Source organism: Lucilia sericata, unplaced genomic scaffold (genome assembly GCF_015586225.1).
Source record: "Lucilia sericata isolate MDLA Ls3-8-SP2 unplaced genomic scaffold, ASM1558622v1 Contig002820F_arrow, whole genome shotgun sequence".
Lineage (NCBI taxonomy): Eukaryota > Metazoa > Arthropoda > Insecta > Diptera > Calliphoridae > Lucilia > Lucilia sericata.
In genome coordinates, this window is record NW_023996516.1 from 3,021 (window position 1) to 18,535 (window position 15,515).

At 27.6% G+C, this 15,515-nt stretch overlaps 1 long non-coding RNA gene across 1 annotated transcript; it reads right to left on the reverse strand.

Moving 5' to 3' along the window:
• Positions 1 to 6,306: 6,306 nt before the first annotated feature.
• On the reverse strand, positions 6,307 to 15,040 carry LOC119614356. The gene is made up of 2 exons (XR_005232322.1): positions 14,861 to 15,040; positions 6,307 to 6,379 (listed from the first exon to the last, which is right to left on the reverse strand). It is a non-coding gene; the product is annotated as an uncharacterized LOC119614356 (long non-coding RNA).
• Positions 15,041 to 15,515: the final 475 nt, after the last annotated feature.

Sequence of the window (15,515 nt, forward strand, 5' to 3'; positions counted from 1 at the left end):
AAAAATATAAATCTTTATGGAGTTTTTCTTAATTGAAATAAAGTGAAAGTTTCATTAATTGAAGATTATGCATGAAAAAAGAAGATTTGGAAAACTAAAGCTTATTCACACAATTTATAAAAATAGGAAATATAGAACACTTAATGTAACACAACTATAATTCTAACAAATTTGGAAATTGAAATTTATGCTTAAATTTTCATCAGCAATGGTTAGTATATTTATTACATTTATTTTTCGAACTGACAAATTTTTCTCAGTGTATTAGATCTTTATTACATTTGATAATGTTTCAGTTTCACAAAGAAATAGAAGTAATATTTTCTTCTTAGATTATGGCCATATTGATGATTTCTTAAGTATTTTTTGCTTTGTAAGCTTTTTTTAACTTTTATTCCCATCAATTACAAAGATCCTTCAAATCAGTTTAAACATTTTTTTAAAATTCAAAATAAATAAACACATACAAGCCCCGGGAAATTCTATTTTCAGTTATACAGAATATAACAATTCAAAGAATTAAAAAAAATACAAAAAACAAACAAAATCAAAGTTAAATTAACAAACATTACTCCCATTTAAACATGATTTTACCTTTGAAATTCAATATCTAAACTTAAGTATTTAACTAGAAAAAACACCCAAACAAATACAACCTTCAACAATTAGGACCTTAGAGGCCAATAAAAATCAAAAACATATTTGAAAACTGCCAAAAAAAAAACCTTTCTACTTATTTTACTTTTTATTACGCTTTTAGCCTTGAAAAAAGTTGTCTACTGGGAAAAATACAAAATATAAATTATGTATAGAAAAGATTTTTTTCCAATGTTTTTACAATTTCTTTGTCGATATTTAGTTAAAAATGTACAAAACACAGGTTTAGTCATTAACATTGAATAAATTATTAAGAAAAATACAAAACAACACCAAAGCAAAAGAACAAGTTAGAAAGAAAACTTATTTCTTCATGGGTTTCCGGTTTCAAAACAACAACAACAATAATGACTGCCCACATTTTTAACAATAATAGTCTTAGTAGATAGAAAGAAAAAAGCAAAACACACAATCAAAGGACCTGTTAAAAATAAATAAATATTTGCACTTCAAAAGACACACAAGATTTATAAACAAACAATAAACTTGTGGAAATATCATAACCAATAGCTACCAAAAAGAGACATCTGAAATATATTTAAGTTACAAACGACCCTTAAGTTTTTGTTTTTGTCTCTAAAGTTCACACAAATACATTAACCATACTAACACTCACAATGCCGACAGTTACATTCTTTACCAAATCATTTAAACTTGATATTCTCAGTGTTAGACTCGGTGGGGTTTCTCTAATAATAATAAAATAGTCTTCATTTATACAAAAAAAAAATCTAACTCAAATACACTCACAGACCACCAGACAGACAGATACACACACACGCCTTTAATGAGCATTAAGTAGAGAGTTATTAAAACAGGACTAAAAACACTCTAGCATATAAAATAATCGCACACACTCGTGTTTATTATTTAAACCGTTATATAGCACAAATCAGGGATGGAGAAATGAACTAATATTGTAGTCTTTTTAGTACATTTTGACAATAAAAAATTTCCCACAACTAGACTAGTAAATAGGTTAGTCCACAGACTATTCCATAGTCTACCCATAGACCAGTCAAAGATCTAGTCAAGAGACTAGTAAATGGATGTGTACATGGACTTGTCAATAATCTTCTCCATACAATAATCAGTAAACTAGTCCACAGTCAATACTAGTCAATAGACTATTCCATAGTCAGCCCTTAGACTAGTCAGAGAACTAGTCAAGAGACTAATAAATAGACTTGTCCATAGACTGATTAATGTATGGAACAGTTTATTGACTAGTTCCATACATTAATCAGTAACTTATCCAAAGAGTAGTAAATGGTGCATATTTTTTAGCATACAATTATTATTATTTCAAAACTTCAGTTTTCCATGTCTGGTACAAATACTATGAAGGTAATTTTATGCCCTTTTAAGCAGAAAATGTTTCTATTTTGTATTTGTTGTAGTTGATCATTGTTGTTGTTGTTTTTTATACAGTATATGTAAGTAGTTGTAATAAAAGTTCACATTAATACTAATGTAAACAGAGGAATTTTCTATTTACTAAATAGTCCACTTGAAGCATGAAATGTCAGCTGGACAAAAGCAGCAAGTTTTGTACCGTGTTTTATGTTCAGCCAAAAATGCTGCATGTGAAAAAACTATTCAAAATTTAAAATTCAAATACTTTATTACAAACTTGGAACGATCTATAGCCTACAGGATTTGAATAAATAACTATTTCTGAGATTAATACATTCGTAAGAATGTATATTTTAAAAAAAAAAGTGTTTTAAGGCAAATTTTCTCACAGTGCACACACATACTTGTAAACGCTACAGAATTCATAAATATATGAAGTACTACTGTACATTGTTATATATAAGGAATATACATTTTATGTACATATGTATGAAAGTATAAAGATCTGTTTAGGAATATTTTGCCTTTCAATGGATTCCCTTGTAAGGGATTTGCATCGAAACCAATACAAATCCTTAGATGGACAAAATGTTTATGTAAATGTATTCTCTCAAATCCAAACACAATAATTTCTACAGTTTATGGTTTATTCTAGTAGATTAATAAAGTTGTTGTAAAAATCTTTTTTCATCTACTGCCTCAACATTTTCATCAACTTTCTTTTAGCTTTCTATTGTTTTACAGCATAAATGGCGAAATTTAAGAAAAGTAGATGTAATAGAAAATATGCTTAATGGTTTAAGGACCATATTGATTGCATTTCTCTTTATTCCGGTAAAGTATCTATAGTTGGTTTTGCTAAGTATATGTAAGAAGAATAAAAGAAACCAAAGAAGATTTAGTGGTCTTTATGAGCTATTTTATGAGGAAAATAATTATTTGAGAATGATTAGAGACATTGTGGGACGAAATATAGTTATTGGAAGTTGAAGTAGTACAAGTAAGAGATTAAATATTAATGCCTAATAATTTTAATTAAACCAAAACTGAATTTAATTTAGACATTTAAATAAGAGTTAAATTGCAACGATGACAAAATGTTGAAGGATTTTAAGGGAAGGTAATAGCTTAAGTAATGGCTTATGTAAAATTAAGCAACCACAGCTATAAGTGACAAGTAACTAACTAACTAACTAACTAACTAACTAACTAACTAACTAACTAACTACTAACTAACTAACTAACTAACTAACTAACTAACTAACTAACTACTAACTACTAACTAACTACTAACTAACTAACTAACTAACTAACTAACTAACTACTAACTACTAACTAACTAACTAACTAACTAACTAACTAACTAACTAACTAACTAACTAACTACTAACTAACTAACTAACTAACTAACTACTAACTAACTAACTAACTAACTAACTAACTAACTAACTACTAACTAACTAACTAACTACTAACTAACTAACTAACTAACTAACTAACTAACTAACTAACTAACTAACTAACTAACTAACTAACTAACTAACTAACTAACTAACTAACTAACTAACTAACTAACTAACTAACTAACTAACTAACTAACTAACTAACGAACTAACTAACTAACTAACTAACTAACTAACTACTACTAACTAACTAACTAACTACTAACTAACTAACTAACTACTAACTAACTAACTAACTACTAACTAACTAACTAACTAACTAACTACTAACTAACTAACTAACTAACTAACTAACTACTAACTAACTAACTACTAACTAACTAACTAACTAACTACTAACTACTAACTAACTAACTAACATAACTAACTACTAACTAACTAACTAACTAACTAACTAACTAACTAACTAACTAACTACTACTAACTAACTAACTAACTAACTAACTAACTACTAACTAACTAACTACTAACTAACTAACTAACTAACTAACTAACTAACTAACTAACTAACTAACTAACTAACTAACTACTAACTACTACTACTAACTAACTAACTAACTAACTAACTAACTAACTAACTACTACTAACTAACTAACTACTAACTAACTAACTAACTAACTAACTAACTAACTAACTAACTAACTAACTAACCTAACTAACTAACTAACTAACTAACTAACTAACTAACTAACTAACTAACTAACTAACTAACTAACTAACTAACTAACTAACTAACTACTAACTAACTACTAACTAACTAACTAACTAACTAACTAACTAACTAACTACTAACTAACTACTAACTAACTAACTAACTACTAACTAACTACTAACTACTAACTAACTAACTAACTAACTAACTAACTAACTAACTAACTAACTAACTACTAACTAACTAACTACTAACTAACTAACTAACTAACTAACTAACTAACTAACTAACTAACTAACTAACTAACTACGAACTAACTAACTAACTACTAACTAACTAACTAACTAACTAACTACTAACTAACTAACTAACTAACTAACTAACTACTAACTAACTAACTACTAACTAACTAACTACTACTAACTAACTAACTAACTAACTAACTAACTAACTAACTAACTAACACTAACTACTACTAACTAACTAACTAACTAACTAACTACTAACTAACTAACTAACTAACTAACTAACTACTAACTAACTAACTAACTAACTACTAACTAACTAACTAACTAACTAACTAACTAACTAACTAACTAACTAACTAACTAACTAACTACTAACTAACTAACTAACTAACTAACTAACTAACTACTAACTAACTAACTAACTACTAACTAACTACTACTAACTAACTAACTACTAACTACTAACTAACTAACGAACTACTAACTAACTAACTAACTACTAACTAACTAACTAACTAACTAACTAACTACTAACTAACTACCTAACTAATTAAAGGGTAAAAACGGTTAAATTCGGTAACCTCACATCTCCTAAACTAGAAAAGAAACAAAAACAGTTTAAAGCTTATTGTTGTTGATTTAAAAAGTACGAGAACTGGTGTCTGGCACTTTTTTTAATTTCGGTCCCTTTAGGGAATAAACTGTATTTTGGTACTTTTTTCGCACCCCATGTATATTTGAAATCAGTAAACATACAACTATATTTTTTGACTCATTCATAACCTAACGATAAAACAAATATATTATATAATACTTTTTGGATATTAAGACGTTTAAGGGGTGAAAATTGTACCTACTTTTGGTACTTTTTGCATAAAACTTTTTCGTACTATTGCGTCCTTTTACTGGTCCTTTTTGAGTTTTCTATAATAGTAGACTTAAAAAACATGAAACTAAGCAAGTAGAGCCCGGAATAAATGAGAACCTATAAAAGGGGACATTTTGGTACTTTTTCGTTCTTCAAAAGGTACTTTTTAAGTTTTCAATTATATTAAACATAGAAACTCAAAACTTAGCATTAAGGGACTTATGTGAATGAAAATCTAAAATGGAGTATTTTCTAGTATGTTTTCGTTCTTTAACCTGGTACTTCTTGAATTTTATATAATATTTAACATAGAAACATGAAAATTATGTAAAAAATGTCTTTTGATATGTTTTCGTACTTCATACTTGTTATAATATTTTTAAAAATTTATTTTTGAAATTTTCCATAATGACGAATTGTTAATATTACAGTTTTATTGCATAAACTTTATAATTATTAATTTACAGTGCAAATTATTAAAAACTTCACTTTGTTTTTCTCCCTTAAATAAACCCTCAATCAATAATTTAATTATAAATGCACATAAATTTTGTAAGTTTAACAACAATTAATCTAATACAAATATCAGAGCTCATGTGAGTAATTATTTAATTTTAATTGTTTAATTATAAAACGCTAAAAACATGTTGAAACCTAAATAAAACATTTATACAATAAATGTACATATTTACTCATTCGTTCTATTTATTATTTCCCTTTGTTATAGTTTAAAAATAAATAACTATAACAATGACGACAAAAAAGAGAGACAAATTATTAATTAATTTAAAAATATATAAAAACTTATTATAGTTTTTATCGTTTATAGGAAAATGCAACTCACCTTTAGCAGCTTTTGTTAAAAATTTAATTTATTATATTTTTTTAAAGCTTTTTAAGCTTTTGCATCAATATTTATAACAATTTATGTATAATTAATAAAATTTAAAACAATTTTTTTGTATATTTTGGTAAATAACTTTTTCGTGGTTTTTAATTCACATTAAATTTTTTCCTTAAACTTTTTTAATTAAATTTTTTTTCTTTTGTTAAATGATGTATTTTTTTTTTGGTTTAGCTGTGTTTATCTTTAGGGCATATTTTATAATTTCATGCTTATTTTAATTACCACTGCTAATTATAAAGAATAATTTTTTGCTTTTAAATTTATTATATTTTCATTACACTTCATTTCAATTATGAACTAAAATTTGCACTCGTTTTTGGAAATTTTGAAATAAATTTAAAATTAACAGAAATTTGAAATGATTTTACAGAATTTAAATTTTCAGCTTTAATTTCTTGTTGTTATATTTAAAATTAAATTTAAACTGTTTACTTTAATTTGATTCCTTTCACTCCTTCTCTTCTTTCTTCTTTTATTATAGAAAATTCCAAATTGCTGTTACTGTTTACCCGATTTCTGTTATACTTTTTGTTGTTATTTGTTATTTTTTCTCTCTTTTCATTTTTCAAACACACTTCACTGATTCTTTATGAGGTTGTAGCTGTTAAATTTTTTCATATTTTTCTTATGTATTATAGTATTTGTTGCTGTTGTGAGAATTTTTTCGGTTAATAAATAAATTATGATGAGTGATTAAACAAAAAATATGAATAAAAGTAGAAAAAAAAGAAGAAACAAACAACTACAAACATAATTTAAATTGGAATGAACGGTTAAATGGGAATTCAACCAAAATATAAAAACAATGAGAACGAAAGAGAGATAACGCAAACAAAATACAAACATTTCTCCTTTAGCTTTAAGGCGGAAGTAAGCATAAGAGTGGGTGTATGTTTGTTTATAGTAGTCATAGTAAAGCTAGCTTAAGCGGAAAAAGGATCTACTAGGAAAGGGAAGCCATAACAGGGTTGTTTGTTAAATCGGAAATGAAAAATAAAGAACAGCCACAGCAATATTGTAAATATCATGACTAAAATAAATGAAAAAAAGAGTAATAAAGCAGCCACATGTATACATTTTTATTATAAGAGTTTTTGTTCACTAATAAATTTATTTATTTTGCTGTTAGCTTTATTGAAATTTTGTTACAAATGTTACCAAAAATATATGAAATTTTAGTTAACTCAGCAAGTAAGTTTGTTATAAGTGGCAATTATGATTTTATGTTAACTATTATGATGAATTAGCATTTCTGAAAAAGAATGAATCATATTAACAGGGCCTTATTCATAACAATTTATCACAGGTTTATAAGATTATTTTCATACAAAATTTGTTCTATAAACCTTTGAAAATTTGTTATGAATAAGGCAGTAAGAGTAAATAAATTTTATAAATTACTAGAACTGAACTAGAACTGAACTAGAACTGAACTAGAACTGAACTAGAACTGAACTAGAACTGAACTAGAACTGAACTAGAACTGAACTAGAACTGAACTAGAACTGAACTAGAACTGAACTAGAACTGAACTAGAACTGAACTAGAACTGAACTAGAACTGAACTAGAACTGAACTAGAACTGAACTAGAACTGAACTAGAACTGAACTAGAACTGAACTAGAACTGAACTAGAACTGAACTAGAACTGAACTAGAACTGAACTAGAACTGAACTAGAACTGAACTAGAACTGAACTAGAACTGAACTAGAACTGAACTAGAACTGAACTAGAACTGAACTAGAACTGAACTAGAACTGAACTAGAACTGAACTAGAGCTGAACTAGAACTGAACTAGAACTGAACTAGAACTGAACTAGAACTGAACTAGAACTGAACTAGAACTGAACTATAACTAAACTAGAACTAAACTAGAACTAAACTAGAACTGAACTAGAACTGAACTAAAACTGAACTAGAACTGAACTAGAACTGAACTAGAACTGAACTAGAACTGAACTAGAACTGAACTAGAACTGAACTAGACCTGAACTAGAACTGAACTAGAACTGAACTAGAACTGAACTAGAACTGAACTAGAACTGAACTTGAACTGAATTTGAATTGAACTTGAACTGAACTTGAACTGAACTAGAACTGAAGTAGAACTGAACTAAAACTGAACTAGAACTGAACTAGAACTAAACTAGAACTGAACTAGAACTGAACTAGAACTGAACTAGAAACTGAACTGAACTAGAACTGAACTAGAACTGAACTAGAACTGAACTAGAACTGAACTAGAACTGAACTAGAACTGAACTAGAACTGAACTAGAACTGAAACTAGAACTGAAATAGAACTGAAATAGAACTGAACTAGAACTGAACTAGAACTGAACTAGAACTGAACTAGAACTGAACTAGAACTGAACTAGAACTGACTAGAACTGAACTAGAACTGAACTAGAACTAGAACTGAACTGAGAAACTGAACTAGAACTGAACTAGAACTGAACTAGAACTGAACTAGAACTGAACTAGAACTGAACTAGAACTGAACTAGAAAACTGAACTAGAACTGAACTAAACTGAACTAGAACTGAACTAAACTGACTAGAACTGAACTAGAATGAACTAGAACTGAACTAGAACTGAACTAGAACTGACTAGAACTGAACTAGAAACTGAACTAGAACTGAACTAGAACTGAACTAGAACTGAACTAGAACTGAAACTAGAACTGACTAGAACTGACTAGAACGAAACTAGAACTGAACTAGAACTGAACTAGACTGACTAGAACTGTACTAGAACTGAACTAGAACTGAACTAGAACTGAACTAGAACTGAACTAGAAATGAACTAGAACTGAACTAGAACTGAACTAGAACTGAACTAGAACTGAACAGACTAAACTAGACTGAACTAACTGACGAACTGACTAGAACTGAACTAGAACTGAACTAAACTGAACTAGAACTGAACTAGAACTGAACTAGAACTGAACTAGAACTGAACTAGAACTGAACTAGAACTGAACTAGAACTGAACTAGAACTGAACTAGAACTGAACTAGAACTGAACTAGAACTGAACTAGAACTGAACTAGAACTGAACTAGAACTGAACTAGAACTGAACTAGAACTGAATTAGAACTGAACTAGAACTGAATTAGAACTAGAACTGATCTTAGTTATATAAACCAGATATTTTAAAATGTGCTTCATATTTACACATTTGCTTACATTTACACAACTGCTTACATTATATGACACTTTAGCATTAGTTTAATTGACAAAGGTGGTATGTTAAAATAATTCTGATTTACATTTTCAAAACAAAATTTTATATCATTTATTTAGCAATAAAAGATGCTTAAATATTTAAAAAAACATACACAAGGCATACAATTGTTGCCAGCAACAACAAAACGAAATAATGAAAATAAAATTATATTTTTTTCTATAATGACAGAAACAAAAGAATAGAGGACTGACAAAATCCTCTAAACGAAAACAATTTAAATTTTATCATTAAAAAATTTTTTTGGTACAAGATAGATAAGAGAACAAGTGAAACTATTAAGAGTAAGGAACAAGATAAATTGGTTTAAAGGAAAAGAACAAAGTTTAAAAGTAAATTCAGAACAGGCTTAAACTAGTATGTTAACAAAATTTATTGGAACATATGAAGTTTAAAACAAACAAACTTCGAAATAGTGGCAATAAGTTACAATTTAAGATATTTTTTTCTATAAATTCAAATATTTTTATTCTTGTGTTGTGATTTTTCTTAAATGAATACTATGCTTATATTATAATGCTATTTAAATTTTCTCTCCGCTTTATGCCATTTCATTCTTTTTCCATATCAACAAAAACAAAATATAATTGAAATTATACAAAATTCTAAATAATAATATTATCACACACAAAAGATACAAGAAAAAGAAAACATCTACGAAAAATTTTGGCACATTTTGTTTTAAATATTTCAAGAAAAAAAAAAACAAATAAAATTTTTTTATAAAAACGTTTTAAAAACAAAAGTCCACTGAACCAAAATACGGGTATTATGGCATTAATTTATGTTTTTTATTACGAACACACAATTAGTATGTGGAAACAAATTTTTTGGAAATAGAAAGATATCCCAGGAACAAGAGATGTCAATCAAAAAGTACACGAAATTATAAAAAAAAAATTCAAATAAATTGTGGATTTTCAATTTATTTGAAAAAAATTACTTTTGATTTTCTTAAACAAATGACGTTCATGTGATGTACAGCACTAGGTACATGATTGGTTCCTTGTAGATAGGTACCTAATCCAGAACTAGAACAGCACTACAGAACTTAAGCAGAACTAGAACAGAACTAGAACAGAACTAGAACAGAACTAGAACAGAACTAGAACACAACTAGAACACAACTAGAACACAACTAGAACACAACCAGAACAGAACTAGAACAGAACTAGAACAGAACTAGAACAGAACTAGAACAGAACTAAACTAGAACAGAACTAGAGCAGAACTAGAACAGAACTAGAACAGAACTAGAACATAACTAGAACAGAACTAGAACAGAACTAGAACAGAACTAGAACAGAACTAGAACAGAACTAGAACAGAACAGAACACAACTAGAACACAACTAGAACACAACTAGAACACAACTAGAACAGAACTAGAACAGAACTAGAACAGAACTAGAGCAGAACTAGAATAGAACTAGAACAGAACTAGAACAGAACTAGAACAGAACTAGAACAGAACTAGAACAGAACTAGAACTAGAACAGAACTAGAACATAACTAGAACAGAACTAGAACTAGAACTAGAACAGAACTAGAACAGAACTAGAACAGAACTAGAACAGAACTAGAAAAGAACTAGAACAGAACTAGAACAGAACTAGAACAGAACTAGAACTAGAACAGAACTAGAACAGAACTAGAACAGAACTAGAACTGAACTAGAACTGAACTAGAACTGAACTAGAACTGAACTAGAACTGAACTAGAACTGAACTAGAACTGAACTAGAACTGAACTAGAACTGAACTAGAACTAGAACAGAACTAGAACAGAACTAGAACAGAACTAGAACAGAACTAGAACAGAACTAGAACAGAACTAGAACTAGAACAGAACTAGACCTAGAACAGAATTGGACTTTATACAAACGGAACTAGAACAGAATTGGACTTTATAGAAATTATTCTTTTAAGGAAATAAATTGACGAATAGTTTTAAAGATTTTTTTTTTTTAAATTATTTATCATATTTTTTTTTTTAATTCGCTTTATGCACAAATTGAATTTTGCATCGCATTTTTTTCAATTTTGTTTTTTTTTAAATTTCTGTTCACTTTCTTTTTAAGTACATATTTACTTACATTTGCAATATTCTGTTCATGATTTAAGTCGAGACAAATTACAAATTAATTGGAAGCCATTAAAGTCAATAACCTGTTTAACCCTTGCGTTTAGTAGAACTTTTGTTCAATCTGCTGTATCACATGTACAAAATGTTTAAAACATTTTCAGTTATTATCTGCAGGCAATTTAATTAAACACGTAAGTTAAACGCAAAACTTTTCAATACTTTTGTTTCATAAAAAATCCTAAAGTAGCAACAAATATGGGATAAAAGCCATATAAAGAGCAGGTAAGTAAGGGTTAAAGTTTAGAAATATAATCTCCTTTTTATTTCTCTTTTAAAGTTATATTTATGCACTCGTTATTAGTCAATGAAAGAAAAATATGTTTTAATGTTTTCTGTAGAATTATTAACTATTGTTTTAATATTTCTGTTTTAATATTTTTTTTTCTACCAAACGTATTTTACTCAAACTCAACCCTAAGAATTATTAACACATCTGTAAACATTTGTTTGAATTTATTTTTACAAATGACTGATTAAAATGACTCACTCCAGTATGCTGTTCAATCGACCATTTAAGGTAAATTCTACTGTAAATTTAAAAGCGGCAAATTATTTATTTACATTTTTAATTTTAAATAAAAATTCATTAGAAGAACTAATAATAACATTTAAAGCTAGACCAAGTAACAAATAAAATAAATAAAAAGATGTTAATTAAGCAATGTCGACTACAGCAAAGATTATAATAATATTAATAATAAGACGACAAAAAACTAACTTTGAAGATAAAAATCAAAGTATAAAAAAACGTTTAAAGTTAAGACGTCGTTTCACAAAACGCCCACCTTTTGAAACGTGGTTAAATGCGCCATATGAAATGACAACATTTACTATCATTAATAACAAAAATAAATAATAAATGAACCAAATTATAAAATAAAATAAAAAAATTAACATCAGTTGCTGCAAATGTTAATTAATAAAAAAAATAATTTAAGTTAAAACCAAAACAACAAACAAACTTCCGCATTTTATCAACAAACTCTTTTTATTTTATTTATTTTGATTTTATTTTTGTAAAATGCAAATAAAACTACGTCATTATAAAGAATTTTTAGTTACCAAACAGTGACAAGCAAAACTGACAATATAAATGTTTATTTATGAATTATATATATTAGTAGTTGAAGTATGAATTTTATGTTCTTTTTTAAATTTTTGAAAAAAATTGTTTGGTTTAAAATATCACAAATTAATTCCTACAAATTATGGTTAATATATATTTTAAATATTTCACTGAAATATTTTTTTATTGACAGAATTCAATTAAGACGTTTTGTCGAATGTTTAAAAATGTTGACAGCTATTGAAGGTTTCTTGGCAGATCTTGAGGAAACAAAAAAAATATTGTTTATATTGAAAGACATGTGGAAAAGAAGACTTTGTACTTCAAAAAGATCTTATTCATGAAAACATATTTCAAATAACATTTTCTGAAATATTTACAGGTAAGAAAATCTTTTATAGTTAAGTTCTAGTTCAGTTCTGGTTCAGTTCTAGTTCAGTTCTAGTTCAGTTCTAGTCAGTTCTAGTTCAGTTCTAGTTCAGTTCTAGTTCAGTTCTAGTTCAGTTCTAGTTCAGTTCTAGTTCAGTTCTAGTTCAGTTCTAGTTCAGTTCTAGTTCAGTTCTAGTTCAGTTCTAGTTCAGTTCTAGTTCAGTTCTAGTTCAGTTCTAGTTCAGTTCTAGTTCAGTTCTAGTTCAGTTCTAGTTCAGTTCTAGTTCAGTTCTAGTTCAGTTCTAGTTCAGTTCTAGTTGAGTTCTAGTTCAGTTCTAGTTCAGTTCTAGTTCAGTTCTAGTTCAGTTCTAGTTCAGTTCTAGTTCAGTTCTAGTTCAGTTCTAGTTCAGTTCTAGTTCAGTTCTAGTTCAGTTCTAGTTCAGTTCTAGTTCAGTTCTAGTTCAGTTCTAGTTCAGTTCTAGTTCAGTTCTAGTTCAGTTCTAGTTCAGTTCTAGTTCAGTTCTAGTTCAGTTCTAGTTCAGTTCTAGTTCAGTTCTAGTTCAGTTCTAGTTCAGTTCTAGTTCAGTTCAAGTTCAGTTCTAGTTCAGTTCTAGTTCAGTTCTAGGTCAGTTCTAGGTATGTTCTAGGTCAGTTCTAGTTCAGTTCTAGTTCAGTTCTAGTTCAGTTCTAGTTCAGTTCTAGTTCAGTTCTAGTTCAGTTCTAGTTCAGTTCTAGTTCAGTTCTAGTTCAGTTCTAGTTCAGTTCTAGTTCAGTTCTAGTTCAGTTCTAGTTCAGTTCTAGTTCAGTTCTAGTTCAGTTCTAGTTAAGTTCTACTTCAGTACTGGTTCAGTTCTAGTTCAATTCTGTTTCAGTTTTAGTTCAGTTCTAGTTCCCGGTAGTATAAAAATCACGTCTTTAGCAAATTATTGTGGAAAACCATGTTTCTTTATAAAATTAAACCCAAAATAATTAGTGACAGTGAAAATGAGTAAAAGTATGGTTTAGAAAAAATGCAGTATTGAAAAGAGTGCTTTTATTCATGATATTTTTATGATGTATGTATTGAAAATATAATAAATGTATAATTTTTGCACTTTCTTTGCGGTCAATTTTATTTTATTTTCACTTTAAAAAATTTAGTGTGTTTTATATAAATAAACTTTAAATAATTTATAATTATTTATTTATCAATGACATTTATAAAATTTATGTTATAAAATTATTAAATTTAGTGGCAAAACTTTTTTTGAATAAACTTTTAACAAGTTTACGAATTTTTATTTAAATAATTTTTTGTAGAACTTATAGGCCATTTTTTAATTTTTTACATTCATTACATGATTTGCATTGTAATTAGTATAATTTAATACTGTGTATGCAAACTGCATACAACAGTTACTGTTACACAATCAACTTTTATTTTAAAATACACATTTTTTGCTACCTTTTTATATTTGCAATTTAAATTTCTTTTATTTCAATAAAATTTTTATTTAACAACAAATAAGCATTAAAGCTTAACAACATAAAAACACTTTTCCAATTAAAAATCCACTGGGACAAAAAAACTTAATTTAATAAACATTTATAAACAGGAGCTTTATTTTTATTTGAATATTTCCATTTAAATTGGTTTAATTTCAATTTCATTGAAAGAACATCAATTTTTTTTTTTAATTTTTGTTTGACAAAATAATTTGTTTTTAATTAACACATTTTTTATGATGTTTTCATTATATTTCGTTTAATTTTCATTAATAATTTAGTGTGCCTGAGCACGCTTTTTACTTAATTTTTTAAGATGCTAATAGATATTTTTTTATTATTTATTTACTGTTATTATTAAAAATAATAACAGAATATTTCTCTAACACCAACTCACTTTCTCTAATACACTCTCATCAAATACACATACAATTATACACGTTTCGAATAGAAATTGTTGCCAAAAAACGAAAAGAAAAACACAAAATACTACACGGGTCGGACGCTCGATTTCTGTATATATTTTCTCAGATTTATTTTTTGTAGAGGGTGCTTTTGCCTAGACGACGTTTAGTTTGCAACTAAATTTCCGCATGTTATTCACCTGCAAGAACTTAATAACGAACAATAATATGAACGAAGCAACTCATACATGTCCACAAATTTGATGCGAACTTACAACCTTCTCTGTGTATGAGAAAAGAAACTGAAAGTTTCGTTATGAGGTTTACATTTTTTGTTGGTTGTTGAAATGTATGGAAAGAAATTGAAATGATGGTTGAGAAAAATTGAAAATGCAGTTGAAGTTCTTCTTTCTTGTTCAGTTCTAGTTCAGTTCTAGTTCAGTTCTAGTTCAGTTCTAGTTCAGTTCTAGTTCAGTTCTAGTTCAGTTCTAGTTCAGTTCTAGTTCAGTTCTAGTTCAGTTCTAGTTCAGTTCTAGTTCAGTTCTAGTTCAGTTCTAGTTCAGTTCTAGTTCAGTTCTAGTTCAGTTCTAGTTCAGTTCTAGTTCAGTTCTAGTTCAGTTCTAGTTCAGTTCTAGTTCAGTTCTAGTT